This window comes from Ornithorhynchus anatinus, chromosome 7 (assembly GCF_004115215.2).
Source record: "Ornithorhynchus anatinus isolate Pmale09 chromosome 7, mOrnAna1.pri.v4, whole genome shotgun sequence".
Taxonomy (NCBI): domain Eukaryota; kingdom Metazoa; phylum Chordata; class Mammalia; order Monotremata; family Ornithorhynchidae; genus Ornithorhynchus; species Ornithorhynchus anatinus.
In genome coordinates, this window is record NC_041734.1 from 71,237,507 (window position 1) to 71,257,887 (window position 20,381).

General features: G+C 46.2%; 1 protein-coding gene across 1 annotated transcript in view; it reads right to left on the bottom strand.

Moving 5' to 3' along the window:
- ELAPOR1 (endosome-lysosome associated apoptosis and autophagy regulator 1) overlaps positions 1 to 20,381 on the bottom strand; it is an 84,444-nt gene that overhangs the window by 51,989 nt on the left and 12,074 nt on the right. The window lies entirely within an intron of this gene.

A 20,381-nucleotide genomic window follows, 5' to 3' on the forward strand; every position in this document is an offset into this window, starting at 1 on the left:
TGAGGTACCAGATATGCATTCACAGGCTGATCCATTCCCCATCCAAATTCTCCAGGATTAACATCTTAAGAGCCCCGAGGAGAGCAGAGTTTAGTGCTGAGAAGGGCTTATTAGAAAACATCCATGGCCCGGAGAATGGCCCCTAGGTTGATTTCACCTTTGCAGATCCCCGGAACTGCGGGTTGTTGTTGGCCTGGTTTCGACACAATTCAGGATTAGTTCAACTGTTTCCTATATCAGAACTTATACCAGGGTATAATGGTTCCTGGGAGCAAATAATCAATCAATTAATACATCAATTGTACTTCCTCAACACTCACTGTGTGCAGAGCACTGTACTAAGTGCTTAGGAGAGTACAATTTAACAGATTTGGTTGACGGACTCCCTGCTCACAAGGAGCTTACAATCTACAGGGGCAGACAGACACTAAAATAGATTGCAGATAGAGGAAATAATATAGTAAAAGAATATTTACCATAATTATTGTGGGGCTGGGGTGAGTATCCAAGTGTTTAAGGGGTACACAGCTAAGTTCATAATCGACGCAGAGGGTGAATAAGGGAGATGAAGACAGTAAGCTCATTATGGGCAGGGAACAGGTCTGCTAATTCTCTTGTACTTTCCCGAGTGCTTAGTACAGTGCCCTGCACGTAGTAAGTGCTCAATAAATACCTCCAAGAGGAAATGCCTCTTGGAGGAAGGGTAGCTAAAGAACAAAACTAAATGATTAAGTTCTACTTATTTGGGGAATTTGTTTTCTATGTGCATGTGTGTACATACACACACAGATACACACACACACTACTCCTTATTGTTCTGCCATGCTTATTGTTTGCAGAGCCTGGCACTGTTTTGACTATTGTCTTCTGCCATGCAGGTCTAACCTCAGCAACTGAATCCCAGCTGAAAGCATTTTCTGAGGCTTGGTTTTACCATGTCCTTAAAACATTTGCTCTGACCTCCTTGTTTCCATTTTCCTCATTTCAGCTCCCCATTCAGCAGTTGTTGGCTATCCTGCTGTTCCTCATTCTCTTCCCCGTCCCACCCACTGTAGCTGTGTTGAGGTGAGTGTAACTTCAAGACTGGGCCTTTGTTCTACAGCTTCACCTTCCCGTACTGCCATTTGATGTGGAGTTTAGCCCATAGTGGCATTGATGGAACTGCTCAGAGCGCTTAGAACAAAGTGCTTAAGGCAGATTTTCTGACTCTCAGGCCTGTGCTTTATCCACCAGGTCATACTGCTCACCAGTTCTCATCGTCAGCCAAAGATGTACTGACGCTTTCATCCTGCCTGTTGGAAACAGCACTACATCATACAGAACAGAACAGAACCAGTGAGGCAGGAAGGTCGCTCTGGGATTGCCAAAGCCTAAACCCGCCTCTGCTGCTGCTCCACTGACTGATCTGGACCACCTCCTCTCAATGGCCCCATTTCTTCTCCCTGAGAAAGGCACCCAGTAATTGATTCCTCTGCTGTGTGAGAAGCAGCGGGATAGAAATATGTGATCATAAATCACAGAGTGCTTCAGAAAGAGGGAGCACGGCCCAAATGCCAAGTCCCATTAAAAGCTTGTTTTATCTCGGAAATCTTCTAGTCGACTTCAGGTCACAGAGCTGACTGTCAGACCTCGGGCCGCTTCCCTGAGGTGACTTCAACTTGAATCTCTCCACTCACATTTTCTTCCTCTGACACCATCAAAAAGAAGCATGAAATAAGCTGCTCTGAGGGATGGCCTGAACAGTATGAAGGTTTGGACCATTTTTGCCAAAATATCAATAATAGAATAATGGTAGATGTTAAGCACTTACTATGTGCCAGGCACTGAACTAAGCACTGGGGTGGATACAACCAAATGAACTGGGCACAGTCCCTGTCTCATGTGGGGCTCACAGTTTCAATCCCTTTTTTTACAGATGAGGTAACTGAGGCACAGAAAATAATAATATTAATACTAGTAATAATGATATTTGTTAAGCACTTACTATGATGTCAATCACTGTTCTAAGCAATGTCCCAGATTACAAAGCTTTTACTTTATTACTGAACGAGAATAAATATGCTTTTCTACATGAATGCACTACATCATTTATAAATTCCAAAATTCCCATTGAAAATAGAGTTGCACGGATATTATTTTAATTATGAAAGGCTCGCAGTCATGAAAAAGCCTCATTTTGGGAAACAGCCTCAATATCCTTCAGCTCCGACACTTGATCGTTTTTAGCAGATGATATGCATTTTCCTATTGTTAAACTCAGTATAGATCCTAAGCACTCAATATGTGCTCAATAAGTAGCCCTAGTAGATTGACCAAATTCAAATACTAAGACTGTGTAGCTCCCAAATGGTAAACAAGTTACCAAAACTGTTTTACTTTAATGCCTGCATCACTGGTACTTACAGGCAGTAGTAATATTTTATTAGATAGTTAATTATGTGCAAAACGTGATACAAAGCTCTGGGAAAGAAATGCAATAAGCTCTGGGAATGAAAAGTACACTAAAGTGGTACTAAAGTGGAAGTGGTAAGGCTGGAGGTTGGGGGGGCAGAGTGACCTGATGGGAAGAACATGGGCCTGGGAGTCACGGCCCTGTGTTCTAATTCCAGCTCTACCACTTACCTACTGAGTGTCCTTGGGCAAGTCACTTCACTTCTCCTGGGCCTCAGTTTTCTCATCTGTAAAATGGGGAGTCAATACCTGTTCTCCTTACCCCTCACACCATCAGCCCCGTGAAGGACAGGAACTGTGCCCAATCTAATTTGCTACCTACCTCAGCGTGTAATGCAGTGCTTGGCATATAGTAAGTGCTTAACAAATACCATTATTAATTTTTATTATTAGATATAGAACTGGTCCCTGGCCGACATTCTAATAAAAAATCAATGAGTGCTTACTATGTGCAGATCATTTTACCAAGTGCTTGGGCATACAACACAACAACATTAGTAGGCATGATCCCTGCCCACAATGAGCTTACATTTCGGGGAGGCAGACATTCATAATAACCAATAATTTATAGGTAATTTACAGATATGTACTCATACATCTACATAACATAAATGTAAGAGTAAATTGTTTCCAGTCCAAAGGTAGGACTACATAGCTACGTTTATAAGAACGATTGGAAAGCTTCGATTTGGTCATACTGTTCATGGAACCCATATATGAGTACGTAGTGGATTTTTTTTTTTCTTACGCGGTACAAGACCTTTTAAATAAAAAACAGCCCTCTAGAAAAGCAGCATGGCATAGTGTATAGAGCACGGACATGGGACTCGGAAGGTCATGGGTTCTAATCCCAATTCTGCCATTTGTTTGCTGTGTGACCTTGGGTAAATTATTTTACTTCTCTGTGCCTTAGTAATCTCAGCTGCAAATGAAAAGTGAGACTGTGTCCGATCTGATTTGCTTATATCCACCCCAGTGCTTAGTAAAGTGCCTGGCACATAGTAAGCGCTTAACAAACACTACAGTTATTATTATTAGCTGGCTTAAGCATTTGCCTCCCTGCAGGCAGAGGGCTGGAGCAGTTGATCTCTTGGGGTCCTTCCCAGGTGTAGGACTCTAGAATTTTAGGTTATACCTACAATTTTAGGTTATCCCTTCCAACTCCTGGATTTACATGTTCATCTTGGAACTCCAGAGAGCTCAGACTCCTGGAATGGAGCTCTGGCAGAAGTGGGGGCCAGGCCTTATACTCTAGCAGCCCCACAAGACCCTGCTTCCAGCAGCTGCAACGGGTGAACTGGACAAACAGGCTGAACGTCCCCTGGGTTCACCAATTCATTCATAGATTCATTCATTCCCGAAACACCACCGGCACACAGAGACTGTCCCCGGGGGTACTGACATATGAGACTGAGGGCACCACCTGCTGCTGTTTACCCTTCTGCCATGCCACGTCCCAGTTCTTTCAAAGCTTCTCTTTAAAAAAGAGCACGGGCTTGGGAGTCAGAGGACCTGGATTCTCATCCCGGTTCCACCACTTGCCTGTTGCGTGACCTTGGGCAAGTCACTTAACTCCTCTGTGCCTCAGTTTCCTCATCTGGAAAATGGGGATTCAATCCCTCTTCCTCACCTACTTCCATGAGCCCCATAGACTGTCTGACATGATCACCTTGTATCTACCCCTGTGCGTAGAACAGAGCTTGACAAAAATTCTTAACAGATCACCACAGTCAATATTATTATGATTCTTTCTGGATTTCAGCCCGCCAGCTCGTTGGCCTGCCACAGTTGTCTCCTAGCTTTCTGCTGTGATGCCATACTGTTTGAGGTGGTGCAGGATAACTGTGTCTGTAATATACATCATAACATAATAATTATGGCATTTGTTAAGCCCTTATTATTTACCAGACACTGTACTGAGCGCTGGGGTGGATACAGCAGTGTGGGTGAGAAGCAGTGTGGCTTAGTGGAAAGAGCCCAGGCTTGGGAGTCAGAGGTCATGAGTTCTAATCCCGCCTCCGCCACTTGTCATCTGTGTGACTTTGGGCAAGTCACTTAACCTTTCTGTGCCTCAGTTACCTCAGTTACCTCAGGGAATTAAGACTGTAAGCCCCACGTGGGACAACCTTATTACCTTGAGTCTACCCCAGTGCTTAGAACAGTGCTTGGCACATAGTAAGCACTTAACAAATGCCTTCATTATTATTGTTACAAGTAAATCGGGTTGGACACAGTCCTGTCCCATGGTGGGCTCACAGTCTCAATCCCCATTTTACAGATGAGGGAATTGAAGCACAGAGAATAATAATAGTAATAATAATTGTGGAATTTGTTAAACACTATGTGTCAGGCACTGTACTAAGTACTGGGTTGGATACAAGCAAATTTGGTTAGACATAATCCCTGTCCCCTGAGGGGATCACAGTCTCATTCCCTGTTTTCAGAGGAGGGATCTGAGGCTCAGAGATGTGAAGTGACTTGCTCAAGGTCACACAGCAGACAAGTGGAAGAGTCGGGATTAGAACTCATGACCTTCTGACTCTCAGGCCCCTGCTCTATCCATTCCGCCACGCTGCTTCTTATCAGTAATGCATCCCCAGCTGCTTATGGGAAGAGATGTGGCTTAGTGGAAAGAGCACTGGGTGTCAGAGGACCTGAGTTCTCATTCCGGCTCCACCATTTTTCTGTTACTTGACCTCGGGCAAGTCACTTTTTTTCTCTATGCCTGTTTCCTTATCTGTAAAATGGAGATTCAATACCTCTTCTCCCTCCCACTTAAATTGGGAGCCCCATGAAGGATAGGGACTGATTATCTTGTATCCACCCAAAAGCTTAGTATAGTCATAATAATAATAATGTTGGTATTTGTTAAGCGCTTACTATGTGCTGAGCACTGTTCTAAGCGCTGGGGTAGACATAGGGGAATCAGGTTGTCCCACGTGGGGCTCACAGTTTTAATCCCTATTTTACAGATGAGGGAACTGAGGCACAGAGAAGTTAAGTGACTTGCCCACAGTCACACAGCCAACAAGTGGCAGAGCTGGGATTCGAACTCATGAGCCCTGACTCCAAAGCCCATGCTCTTTCCACTGAGCCACGCTGTAGTCCTTGGAACATAGTAAGCAGTTATCAAATACAATTATTAATAATAATAATAATAATAATAATGGCATTTGTTCAGAGCTTACTATGTGCAAAGCACTGTTCTAAGTGCTGGAGAGGATACAAGGTGATCAGGTAGTTCCACGTAGGGCTCACAGTCTTAAACCCCATTTTACAGATGAGGTGACTGAGGCACAGAGAAGTTGTGACTTGCCCAAGGTCACACAGCTGATATGACATGTGAGATTGGGAGCTCCTTGAAAAACAGGGCCTGGGGCTTATTCCCATTTGTATACTCTTTCCCAGCACTTGGTACAGTGCTCTGCACACAGTAAGCACTCACTAAATACTATTACTACCACATACAATAAGCCAGGCCCATAGCTGAACGTGATGATGTCAGGAATGCCATTTTCTCCAAGTATGTGAATTTTGTGAGATCTCACAGCCTCTCCCCGAACACTACCCTGGATCCAGGGAGTTTGTACTCTCCTCCCAGGTCAGAGTAATGCTGGGAATCGAGACTGAGCTGGGGCACTTGGTGTTCAGAGCCGTGATGTTAAAAATACAAGTATTAGATGCAGAGGTATGTGATTGGTGCTGAATTCATATAAGTCAGGGTACAGAACTGGCTTAAAACTGGTCTTAACCGGCTGAGTGGCCGTCCTCATGTCGGGAGGGCCTTCTAGTCACGAAGGGATCAGAGACTGAGCACATAAAGGGTTAGAGGGGAATCTCTGGGATGACAAGTGTGAGGAGAAGATCGGACCCCTGGGGAGCTCATGATGGTGCAAGAGAAGGGACACCCCTTGCAGGGCTGCCCACATCTGAAGGGCTCTTCTGGAAGTGACGAGTGACAGGAGTTATGTTTGTGCAATGCCTTGCTTGGTTGGTTTCCCTGAAAGTAAGAGCTGAAAGGGTCTGTACAGTCTCTTCTGCCCTTGGGAAGGGGAGAGGAGGAGGAAGAGGGACAAGGAGGAAGAGGAGGAGGGAAAAAGAGAAGGAGGGAAGAGAAGGAGGAGAAGGAGAATGAAGAGGAGGAGGGAGGGAGAGAAGGAGGAGCAGAGGGTGGAGGGGAGGAGGAGCAGGAGAAGAAGGAGGATAGGGAGGAAGAGGAGAATGAGGAAGAAAACGAGAAGGAGGAGAGGATGGAGGGGGAGGGGGAGGAGAAGGAGGAGGAGAAGGAAGGGGGAGGAGGAGAGGGTGGAGTGGGAGGAGAAGCAGGAGGAGGAAGAGGAGTGAGAGAAGGAGGGGTGTTTGTATTGGAAGGAGCTCTGCCCGGGCAGCAAACAGTTCCTGGGCAGATCCGGATCCAGAGCTCTGCCTGAGGGACCCAAAGCCAAGCTCCCCTCCCCACATGCCTTTGCCCTTCCTCGACCCCAGGCAGGCAGATCCCGGATGGACAGACAGGTCCATCCTTCTGCTCATCCTTAGGGTCAGGAACAACGATTCCCTGGATTGCTGGGATGTATGTGGAAAAGACTCAACTAAAAAGGAAACTCATTTTCCTTTGACCCCCTGGCTAGCCAGTGTGTAGAACCTCCTGTGGGCAGAGCTGGGATGGGGTGTGACTGAAGCCATTGTGAGTTGTGCTTCGTCCCCATAACTGGCCTGGAGCCAACAGCTGAGCAACCTGCTCTTGCTGGGTCCCTCGGGGGCTGAGCAGGAGAAGGGATGGCCAGTGACTCCTGGTTTTATTTTAAAGGTACGTGTTAAGCACTTACAATGTTCTAGGCACTGTTCTAACCTCTGGGTAGATACAATACAAAGTAATCAGTTTGGAAACAGTTCATGTCCCACATGGGGCTCAAAGTCTTAATCCCCATTTTACAGATGAAGTAACTGAGGCCCAGAGAAGAGAAGTAACTTGCCCAAGGTAACACAGCAGACAAGTGGCAGACGCGGGTCCTTCTGACTCCCAGGCCCGTGCTCTATCCACTAGGCCATGCTGCTTTTCTTCTTGACCACTAAAGCTCCAGAAAATGCTGCCAAAGCAGCAGTGAGAGCTGGAGGAGGCAGAGGTGGCGGGAGACAGCAGGACAGCACATGGGACTCTATGGGTGAGGGGAGGGGGTCAGCGGTAGGGTAAAGAGGGGGCCTGTAAAGGAAACAGACACATGTGAAGTCACGTGTCCACTGGGCCCACAGCGTAACAGAATGACGACACAAGTGTTGTTTTTACAGAAGTACGCCAGGTTCATCCACACCTAGAATGTCTCTCCAGGATAATAATAATAATTATGGCATTTGTTAAGTGCTTACTATGTGCCAGGCACTGTATTAAGCACTCTCCAATGCTTGCTCTGGAGTCTTGGTGTTCCCCTCTCAGGGCCCAGTAAAGGTGGCCGCTGTCTCCGAGCTGTGGAACTCAGATACAGGAAATGAGGCGGAAGGAAGCTGTGGGGGGAGGGAGGGGGTAAAAATGTTGGACATGGAGGCACCGGAGGCTGTGCCCATCCCAAACAGGAGACAGACCAGGTGCTAATCGGGTGACTGGCCACCTCTAAAACAGCTGCAATTGCCTAGCAACAGAAAGAGGTTGAATTTGGGATCTCGTTGGAAGATGCAAGGTGGACCTCCACCTCAACCCTGCTCCCCACTATTTATTGCTCTCCCCCCAGCCCCGTTTCCAGGCCCGGCTCGGGGTCAAAGGGAGCACCATATTCAGGCCACTGAGGTCCCAGGACGTGGTGGTTCCCACTGACTACTGGTCCAGCTCCCAACTGACTAGCTCGTCATCCCTGGTGCCTGCTCATCCCTGGTGCCTGCTCTTCTCTGTCCTGATGATCACTGGAAGAACTTCTTCACAGAGAACCACAGCTAAGACCGACAGGACCCAGCTCAATTTCTTCTCCCCCAGGAGAAGCAGCATAGCTTAGTGGAAAGAGCACGGACTTGGGAGTCAGAGGATGTGGGTTCTAGTCCGGATCCGCCACTTAGCTGCTGTGTGACCTTGGACAAGCCGTTTCACTTCTCTGTGCCTCAGTTCCCTCATCTGTAAAATGGGGATTAAGACTGTGAGCCCCATGTGGAACAACCTGATTACCTTGTATCTACCCTAGGCTTAGAACAGTGCTTGGCACATAGTAAGCACTAATTGGTATCAATTTTTATTACACTATTTATTTTGTTAATGAGATGTACATCCCCTCGATTCTATTTATTGTGATTAAGTTGTCTTGTTTTTGTCCCCCTGTCTCCCCCGATTAGACTGTAAGCCCGTCAACGGGCAGGTATTGTCTCTATTTGTTGCCGAACTGTACATTCCAAGCGCTTAGTACAGTGCTCTGCACATAGTAAGTGCTCAATAAATACTATTGAATGAATGAATGAACAAATACCATAATTATTATTATTACTATAGTGTTGGGCCCCAGAGGTAACGAGGCTGCACCTTCTTCAACCTTCACATCCAGTCAGTTGCCACCTCTTGTCAGTCCTTCCTCCACAACATTTCCAGGATCCGCTCCTTCCTCTGCACCCAAAAGGCCACCACACTGGTATAAGGCATTTGCATTATCACACCTTAACTACTGCAACAGCCTCTTCACCGACCTCTTTCACTCTGTCCTCTCCCCCTTGAACACTTGGTTACCTGGCTCTGTGCACATCTCCCCTCTCCTCTGAACCTTCAACATCAATCAGATAATTTCAGGCCACTCCTCTCTCCCACTCCACCTCAGCTCACAATCTTTGTTCCTCTCAAGCCAACCGACTCATTCTGCCCCCCTTTTTTTATTAGAACCCAGGACCTCTGGTTTCCAGGCCCATGCTTTAACCACTAGTTCTTCTAATCTGTCCCTGACCCATCCTCCCCACTTTCTGGAACTCCTTTCCTCTTTATAACCAATGGATCACAGCTCTCTCCATTTTCACAGCCCTTTTGAGATGCCATTAATTAAGTCACAATGCCGCCACCCCCAACCAGCCCAGCATTTGGTACGTATCTGTGGTTTATCTGTCTGTCTCCCCAACTAGATTGCAAGCTCTAGGGCAGGAATCATAACAGCCAATTCCATTTTACTCTCCCAAGTGCTTAGTATAGAACTCTGCACCCAGTAGGTGCTCAAGAATTGCTACCTCTGATGGTGATGATGAACCAGGTGACCCCTTGAGGTTATTATCAAGGTAAAAAATCTCTGACCTTTCTCATCTTACAAGTAAGATGATTATTCAGATCTTCGTGTTTATCTCTACCCTGCCTCACCCTTCTCTCCGATCACATTCCCCTCATCTATATGGAACAACATCTGTTTCTAGCCTGCATCCCAAATAGCTATTTGGAAAGCTAATCCCCCAGAAGGAGGGAAACTGGAAGCCTGGGATATTTGCATATACATTAAAACAGGGGCCTGTAGGGGGTTTTATTTTTCAGAATGGTTTGCCACTCCTGGATCTCTTTTGATACGGGGGAACCTAATTGCCTCTGTTTAATACCCTCCATAACAATAATGATAATTACGGTATTTGTTAAGCACTTATTTCAACCCCTTGTAGACATAAAAAGAAAGTTGACAACTACCTGCAAATAAATTGGGCCCTAGGAGACAAATCTCTAAAGGCACTGGGTTTTACTGGGGAGAGGCAAATGACTGAATTCCCAAGATCAGAAGCTCTTTTAAAAAATAAACCTGAGCTCTTCATCACCTCTCAGATAATTTAAACTATATGCAAGGTTCTATTTGCAAGGGGGCTCCAGGAATAGCCTGGAGATCCTATGAGGAAAGGATAAAAGGAATTGTCATGCTTATGGTGAAGAAGAGAAAGCTGAAGGGTCATTATATAACTAGGATTTGAGTATGATGAAGGAGTAGTATTGATATTAATAGTAGTACACAACTAAAATACCACAATTAACAATTATTATTATTAGTTGTAGTGTCCCCTCTAGAGTGTAAGCTTGTTGACTGGAGGAAACAGAAGTGTCCAATAAACAGCATGATTATTAATAATAATAATAGTAGTAATTGTGGTATTTGTTAATGACTTACTGCGTGCCAGGCACTGTACTAAACACTGAGGTGGATACACGCAAATCGGGTTGGACAAGAGTCCCCGTCCCACATGGGACTCGCAGTCTCAATCCCCATTTTACATATGAAGTAACTGAGGCACAGAGAAGTCAAGTGACTTGCCCAAGGACACAATGGAGACAAGTGGCAGAGCCAGGATTAGAACCCACGACCTTCAGCCTTCCAGGATGTGCTCAATCCATTAAACATTGGAGAGCTTGCCATCAGGGGAGACCGGTGCCTGCTGAGGGGTTCCTAGGGCAGTGGAGGCTGCATATTCTTCTAGGCCTTTAGAGGTCAAAAAACTCTTTATGAGCACCATCTGCAATGGCCAGCTGCCACTTTGGAGAAGGCTGGGATAGCTGCTGGTCAGGAAGTTCTCCATCTCTCGCATGTGGTCCCACTTTACTACGTCCACAACACCTCTTCCATCCACCCTACCTACGGTTTCCACGTTTCGGTTCAACAGAAAGCAGCTAGCGAGTGTCCGGTTGTCCACCACTCTGCTCACACCTTCTGCTCCATGAAAGTAGGATGTGATAGGATTGCTAAATCTTGGATTAGGGCCTTAACCCAGGACTCATTGCCTGTGCTCCCATCTTCTGCTGCTCAGCAGGGCACGTAGGTGGTGTTGAAGGCTTTCTGGTGCTCTACAGATTGGATGTAGAGCACCGGATCTTTGACTCTTGGGCATTCGATATTTGCCCCCCCCACCCCCAACTCCATAGCATTTATATATATATCTATAAATTATATATTATAAAATATTTATGTATATCAATGTCTGTCTCCTACTGTAGACTGGTAGCTCATTGTGGGTAGAGAAGGTGTCTGCCAACTCTGTTGTACTGCTCTCCTGAGCACTTAGTACAGTGCTCTGCACACAGTAAGAGCTCAATTAATACCACTGATTAAAAGATTGATTGATGTGGGGTCTGCAGTGGACCCGGCTGTCGCAGTCATCAAGGTTGCGCAGTTGCTCTGTAAAGTGTAAGCTCCTTGTGGGCAGGGGTCACATCTACCAATTTTGCTTCATTGTAGTCTATCAAACGCTTAGTACAGTAGAGAAGCAGTGTGGCCTATTGGATAGAGTTTGGGCCTAGGAATCAGAAGGACCTGGGTTCTAATCCCCCCTCTGCTACTTGTCTGCTGTGTCACCATGGACAAGTCACTTCACTTCTCTGTGCCTTAGTTACCTCATCTGTAAAATGGGCATTGAGACTGGGAGCCCAACGTGGGACAGGGACTGGGTCCAACCCAATTATCTTGTATCTACCCCAGAGCTTAGTACGGTGTCTGGCACAGAGTAAGTGCTTAACAAATATCGCAATTCTTAATTACTCTGCACAGTAAGAACTCAAGAAATACCATTGATTGATTGCTCTCCTTTCCTTCGGCTCGGCTGGAATCACGGCACTATGGTTTCAAAAGAACATGGACCACAGAGGACTCAACAGGCGGATATGGGCTTAAAATTGCAAGAGAGAACTGGATTTAGACATTAATTCAGGAGTCTCCCACCAGGAACAAGACGAGCCTCATCCCTGGGATAGGACAACCTGTTGCCGGGGAATTGATTCTAATTGCTAAAGGCCAGAACTGCTCAAGCTCTCATCCATCCCAGTCATAGACTGGGGCCAGAGGGCAACGAAACCAGGAGGCAGGCAGTGGTGCGGCACATTGCGAAGTGCACATAAGGATTTTCCAACAAAACCCATTGAAGGCCAAAGTGACCATAGCAAAGCACTGATGCTGAGGCATAGCACCATAGGCCAGGAGGCGGTTGCCAGGGTTGCTGCCTTGGTAGACATCCCTGGAGATCAAAAAAATAGCTAGAGACCCCACTGCCCAGGTGATGAGTAATAATAACAATTTTAATTGTGGCATTTGTTAAGCACTTACTATACTGTACGGTACTAAGTGCTGGGGGGGATACAAGCAAATGGGGTTGGACACAGTCCCTCTCCCACATGGGGCTCACAGTCTCAATCCCCATTTTACAGATGAGGTCACCGAGACCCAGAGAGGTGAAATGACTTTCCCAAGGTCACACAGCAGACAAGTGGAGGAGCCAGGATTAGAACCATGACCTTCTGACTCCCAGGCCTGTGCTCTATCCACTAGGCCATGCTGCTTCCCATGTGATGTAGATATACCTCTGCTTGGAGATGGGGGCATGGTCAGAAGAACTTTGGCGGTTCCTTCCAGCTAGGATTCTATTACTAAGAGGCCTCATCAATTTCCCTATCAGATATCATTGAGATTTATAGTGAAGCAGTGACATAAATTTAATCAATTAATCCATCTATCATCAATCAATGGTATTTACTGAACGCTTAATGTGTGTAGAGCACATGGTTTAAATCAGCATAAATCATTTTGAACCAGTCTAGGCCATTTAATTATCTAGTACTATCCTGGAGACTGTAAACTCATCATGGGCAGGGAACCTGTCTACCAACTCTATTGTACTGTACTCTCCCCAGAGCTTCGCACAATGTCCTGCACACAGGAAGCTCTCAATAAAAAACATCCAGGCCTGCAAGTCAGGAAATCTGAGTTCTAATCCCAGCTTTGCCACTGTCTGCTGTGTGACTTGGGACAAATCATTTAACTTCTCTGGGTCTCAGGCTCATATGTAAAATGGGGATGAGATATTTGCCCTTTTTTCCTCTTAGATTGTGAACCCTGTGTGGGATGAGGACTGCGACTGACTGATCTGGTTATCTTGTATCCATCCCAGCACTTGATCTAGTGCTTGGAAATAGTATGTGCCTAAAAAATACCATTATTTTTCATTTGTGGTTTGAGTGTCCGGGAGAAATGGTTAGTGTTTTGTTATGGTGCTGACCATGTGCTAAATCAAATTGGACTTCTTTTTCCTGGGCACACAATATTTTTATGGTGCACATTCCAAATACGACTGCTCTTTCTTCTCCTGGATAAGGACTTTACCCCATCCCCCAGCAGCATAGCCTAGTGATAAGAGCATGAGTCTGAAAGTCAGAGGGCCTGGGTTCTAATTCTGGCTCTGCCACTTGCCTGCCTGTGACTTTAGGCCTGTCACCTAACTCCTCTGTGCCTCCTTTCATCTGCAAAATGGGGATTCAGTACCTGTTCTCTCTCCTATTTAGACTCTGAGCCCTGTGTGGGACCCAATTATATTGCATCAACCCCAGTGTTCAGTACAGTGCTTCGCACATAGTAAGTGCTTCCCAAAGACCACGATTATTATATTATTATTGTTATTATTACCTTTCATGTGGGAAGAAAGGGAATAGAGATGGGCCAGTTTCATTTTCCATTTATAGCAAGTTTCAAGTAGGTCTCCTGACTTAGGATTCCTCTTATTTAAGAATCACAACTAGGACCTAGGAAGAGAACTGGCTAGAATCAGAAGTCAGGGAGAGGCAGCCAGCAATCTAGAGGGGATGGAGGATATTAGGGATATTTCAGCCACCTCACACTTTTCAAAAAGTGACATTTATTTAATGCTTATTATGTAAGTACTGGGGTAAGTGCAAGATAATCAGATTTGTCTGGGACTCAAAATCTAAGAAGGCAGAGCATGTATTTTATCTTCATTTTACAGATGAGAAAACTGAAGCCCGGAAATGTTTAAGTGACCTGTCACAGTCAAATAAAAGGCCAATAGCAGAGCTGGAATGAGAACCCGGGTGTTTTGAATTACAATCCAGGACTCCTCAAGAGGTCGCATTGCCCCTCGTGTAAAGTGATCACCTATAGTACAGGTAAACTCCTTGTAAGGGGGATCGTGTCTATCAACTCTGTTGTACTGTACTCTCCCAAGCAGTTAGTACAGTGCTCTGTACACATAGAAAGCACTCAATAAATACCATCGGTTGATTGGTTGATTCAAGTCTTCTTCCCAACTTTGCAGCACTCAAATTCTCCAGTTCCTTTTTTCAAAGTCCCACTAAAATCACATCTCCTCCAAGAGGTCTTCCCTGACACATCCCTCACTTCTCCTATTTGCCCTCTCTTCTGAGTTACCTAAGCACTTGGGTTTGTAACCCTGAAGCTCTTTGATTTTCATCCCAACCCCACAGCACTTACGTCCATAGCCATCTGTAGTTTATTTTAATGTGTGTCCCCCCTTTAAGTGTGTAAGCTTCTTGTGGGCAGGGATCGTGGCTACCTACTTCTCTATTGTGCTTTCCCAAGCACTTAATACAGAGCTCTGCACATGGTAAGTGCTCAGGAAACATGACTGGTTGATTGAGTAAATTCCTTGAACACCTCTGCGTGTTCCCTCTGGAGACAGAATATGGAAGGTGGAAGAGGGTGGACAGTGAACCCCATGTGGAACAGGGACTGTGTACAACCTAATTAGCGTATAATAATGTTGGTATTTGTTAAGCGCTTACTATGTGCAAAGCACTGTTCTAAGCGCTGGGATAGATACAAGGTGATCAGGTTGTCCCTCATGGGGTTCACAGTCTTCATCCTCATTTTACAGATGAGGTAACTCAGGCCCAGAGAAGTTAAGTGACTTGCCCAAAGTCACACAGCTGACAAGTGGAGGAGCTGGGATTAGAACCCCTGACCTCTGACTCCCAAGCCCGGGCTCTTTCCCCTGAGCCACGCTGCTTCTATCTACCCCGATGCTTATGCTTGGCACATAATAAGAGCTTAACAAATACCATTTAAAAATTTTAACTTATATCTAATCCAGAGTTTAGTACACTGTTTGACACATAGTAAGTGATTAATAAATGCCATTAAAATAAAAGAAGAGTAGGTTTGGAGGTAACGTTTGAAGGGCTGATAAATTTTGTCACCATCTCTGCAAGGAACTTTCCTTCCAGTGGGCTCTGAACCTCACAGAACAGCCATAACCTTCAAACATGAAGGTGAGACTGAATGATCGACACATGGCTCAGTCATTCTCTCGATCCATAGGAGGTCACATGCTCTTTGAGAGATTCAAGGTCAGAGTCAACTCTGGATGCACAGCAAGAAAAATATCAACGGTCTAAGAATCGGCATTTGGAGACGTCTGATGGGTCAGAAATCAGAAACTGATTTTTGAAAAGTGAGTGTCAGGGTTCGGGCTTGGAAAAGAGTTAGGTTTGGACTTAGAAGCTGGTGATCCTAGGCCGTGATGCCTCAGTTCTAACGTTCAGAGTCGGCATCGGGCGATCTTTGAATTTCAAGTTTCCAACAGTGACCATGGGACATGGTCACCCTGAACCTTCTGGCAGAGCAGACCCGAGAGCTAATCCTCCCAGCCAGGCTTGGGCTGACCTTGCCTGACATCAGTCACACAAAAGCCTCATCTTGGCAGGCAACTCTGCTATTGTGTGACCATGCTTGGCTACAGCCCCAGCACAGCCAAGGTGACTTTAACTCTTTAGGGACAAGGAAAAGCATAACCTTGCTGGGGGCAAGGGGTCAGTGGAGAAGTAGGTAGCAACAGAAGCTATTTTGGTTACAACGAAAATAAGGCAATTGTTTCAAAACTTCAGCTCCAGGTAAGAAGATCTGTTTGATTCTCAGATCTAGGGGCCTGGTTTCTTATCCAAAGGCTGAAATCCCACTTTATCTGGGAAAATGATTTTGTGATGGGAGCTTCCCCCCCCTTTTTTTTAATGGTACTCATTAAGCACTTACTATGTGCTAAGCATTGTTCTAAGAGCTGGGATAGGTACAAGTTAATTACCCTTATACTTGGATTTGCACCCTTTATTCACCCCTCCCCCCCCGCAGCACTTATGAACATATCCGTAATTTATTTATTTATATTTATATCTGTCTCCCACTCTAGACTGTAAGCACACTGTGGGCAATGAATTTAAGTCTACACAGTCTTATATTGTTCTCCCGGCTCCTCCACCTGTCTGCTGTGTGATCTTGGGCAACTCACTTCACTTCTCTGGGCCTCAGTTCCCTCATCTGTAAAACGGGGATTAAGACTGTGAGCCCTATATGGAACACGGACTGTGTCCAATCTGTTTATCTTGTACCTACCCCGGTGCTTAGAAGAGTACCTGGCAAATAGCGCTTAACGAATACCATAATTATTATTATCTTTATTACTTTCCCAAGCACTTAGTACCATGCTCTGCAGACAGTAAGTGCTCAATAAATAATCAGGTTGGACCCAATCCCTGTCCCACATGGGGCTCAGTCTAAATAGGAGGGAGTAAGATTTAATCCCCATTTTTCAGAGGAGATAACTGAGGCACAGAAAACTTGTGACTTGCTCAAAGTCACACAGCAGACACGTGGCAGAGACGGTATTAGAACTCTGATCCTCTGACTCCCAGGCCCGAGATCTTTCCACTAGGCCATGCTGCTTCTTCCCATCTTGGCCCTTCTTTCTCTTGGCCACGGTGCCTAACTCTTCCAGTACAGTACTTGACATATAGTAAGCACTTAAATATATGATGGTGATGATGATGGTGATTATTACTATCATTATTACTTATTTCTCCAGTCAGAAGGGGGAATAGGAACCTTGCCTTGCTGGGGTGGGGCTAGATGGGTTGGAGAAGGGGAGAAAGGGAGAGTCGAGAGAATCAGAGAACAGGAATGAGTAGCTTGTGGTTTAAACTGTGCTTTAAAGCTTCCTGACTGGCAAGAGGATTAGACGCTGGAAGGGAACGAGAGGAAGGGGTGACACCCTTCTCCCTGCAAAGCTTCCAGGACCGGAAAGACGTCCATCTGTCCTAGGTGGCTTTGTGGTTCTTACCTGGCTGGAGGCAGGGGTTGGACTTGATGACCTTTCACAGCTCCTTTTAACTAGAATAATAATTATGGTACTTGTTAAGTGCTTACTATGTGCCAAGCACTGTTCTAAGCACTGGGGAAGATAGAGGGTAATCCGGTTGTCCCATGTAGGGCCCACATCTGGGGAAGATAGAGGGTAATCTGGTTGTCCCATGTAGGGCCCACACTTTTAATCCCCATTTTACAGATGAGGCAACCGAGGCCCAGAGAAGTGAAGTGACTTGCACGAGGTCGCACAGCAGACGAGTGGCGGTGCCCGGATTAGAAACCACGTCCTCTGACTCCCAAGCCCGTGCTCTTTCCACTAAGCCATGCTGCTTCCCTAGAATATTCTAGGATTCCTGTTTGGTCTCTCCCCTGCTGTTCACCGTATGACATGTTTTTGTCCAAGGAGGTACCATGGCTTCAAGGACTTTGAAGTAGGGGTCTCAACGTCTCCCCACAGAAAAAGGACCTGAACCCTGGGTAGAAATGGCAGGGTGCCCTGGGCACCTCGCTAAGGGTCTACAGAGCCACTCTCCCGGAGGTGGAGCTGACCTGGCTCTCCGATTGCACTTCATCTGAGTAACAGAAAACGAGAAGAATATGTGGAGCGGCAGAGTGTACCCACACTCCCTGCCTGGAACAGTAAACCGACAGGGTTCCCGCTCATAAAAACACATTGTTCAGCCCACAGATGTTTTTCACACGTGCAAAGAAACTAGATGGGCTTTCTTGAGAAGGGACTGGTGTAACAGAGCCCAAGACTGTTATTCCTGGAGCAGGATGAAGGCAGCCAGCAGGGCAATGAGGCAGAAGTGAGTGGCAAGGAAGGAAAAGATAATAATGTTGGTATTTGTTAAGCGCTTACTATGTGCAGAGCACTGTTCTAAGCGCTGGGGGAGATACAGGGTAATCAGGTCGTCCCACGTGAGGCTCACAGTTAATCCCCATTTTACAGATGAGGTAACTGAGGCACAGAGAAGTTAAGTGACTTGCCCACAGTCACACAGCTGACAACTGTGCGCATAGTACTAAGCACAGGGGTAGATACAAGTAATCGGGTTGGACCCAATCCCTGTCCACCTAGGGCTCACAGTCTTAATCCCCATTTTACAGATGAGATAAATGAGGCAAAGATAAGTTAAGTCTCATGCCCAAGGTCCCGCAGCAGACAAATGGTGGAGCCAGGGTTAGAACCCAAGTCCTTCTGATTCCCAGGACTGTGCTCTAGTCACACTGCTTCTCTTGTCAGGTGGCCACCACCAGAGGCTGAAACTTGCATTCGGTGGACGATCTTAGCGGTTGTAAGCAAATGGAAGGGCGGGATCTACTTTAGTTTGGTCTTGAGCCACACTCTGCCACACTCTGACAATCTCCCAGAGGATGTGTTGGCCTTCTCGATTAGGTTTACTACTTCCTCATCTATGGTTGCATCGTGCACCAGTGTACTGCCTAGATAACAGAATTCGGTGACAACATTTAGCTCTGGGTTGTGTGTGTGCCTTTCGGTTTTGGTTGTGTGCATGGTCTTCCTGGTGCGGACTGATACAGCACCTCAGCTTCCTTCTGATTTGTGGTCGGCTTGTAACATCTGGCTGATTTGGTGAAGCAGTTTACCATCGTTTTTCTCCTTGCCTGTGGGTCTCCAAGGCACAATCATTCGCAAACAGTACTTCTTGAATTTGTCTATATTTTTCTACAAAAACATTCAGGACATGTCACCCCACTCCTCAAAAGACTCCAGTGGTTGCCCATCCACCTCCGCATCAAACAAAAACACCTCACCATTGGCTTTAAAGCACTCCACCACCTTGCCTCCTCCTACCTCACCTCGTTTCTTTCCTACAGCCCAGCCCGCCCACTCTGCTTCCCTCCCGCTAACCCCCTCACTGTGCCTCGTTCTCATCAATCCCTGGTCCGCTTCCTGCCTCTGGCCTGGAACGCCCTCCCTCCTCAAATCCGACAATTACTCTCCCCACCTTCAAAGCCTTATTGAAGGCACATCTCCTCCAAGAGGCCTATCCTGACGAAACCCCCTCTTCCTTCTTCTCTCTCTTCCTTGTGTGTCACCCTGACTTGCTTCCTTTGTTTCCCTCTCCCCACCCAGCCCCAAAGCACTTAGGTACATATGTATAATTTTATTTATTTATATTAATGTCTATCTCCCCGACTCTAGACTGTAAGCGAGTTGTGGGCAGGGAATGTGTCTGTTTTATTGTTGTATTGCACTCTCCCAAGTGCTTACTACAGTGCTCTGCACACAGTAAGCGCTCAATAAATATGACTGAATGAATGAATGACTGTCTCTTGGACTTTAGATGATGCTGGAAGTCTACTGAGTTGGAAGAGTTTCCCAGAGGTGTGGAAGTGAATTCTCACAACTGTATCCTTCTTTATTGTGACATCTTCTACCAAGGCTGCAGGGTATACATCTGACAGGACTGGGCCCACAACACACACCCGCTTTAATAATAACAACTGTAGTATTTGTTAAGCACTTAGTATATGCCAGGCACCATACTAAGCGCTGAGGTGGATACAAGCAAATCAGGTTGGACACTGTCCCCATCCCACATGGGGCTCACAGTCTTAATCCCCATTTTCCAAATGAGAGAACTGAGGCACAGAGAAGTGAGGTGACTTGCCCAAGGCCACACAGCAGACAAATGGCAGAGCTGGGATTAGAACCCATGACCTTTGACTCCCAAGTCCGTGCTCCATCCACTACGCCATGCTGCTTCGGCAATGGGGACTGGCTCAGACAAGTAGGGGGAGGCAGGGAAAGGACAAAGGGGAGACCGGAAGGGGAAAGAAGAATTTCTTCTTTCACTTGTTACTTGTCAGCTGTGTGACTGTGGGCAAGTCACTTAACTTCTCTGTGCCTCAGTTACCTCATCTGGAAAATGGGGGTTAAAACTGTGAGCCCCACGTGGGATGACTTGATCACTCTGTATCTACTCCAGTGCTTAGAACAGTGCTCTGCACATAGTAAGCACTTAACAAATACCAACATTATTATTATTAATTAAGAGGAAGCAAAGGGCTTTGCAATGTTTCCCACTCAGCCTGTTAGTACCCTAC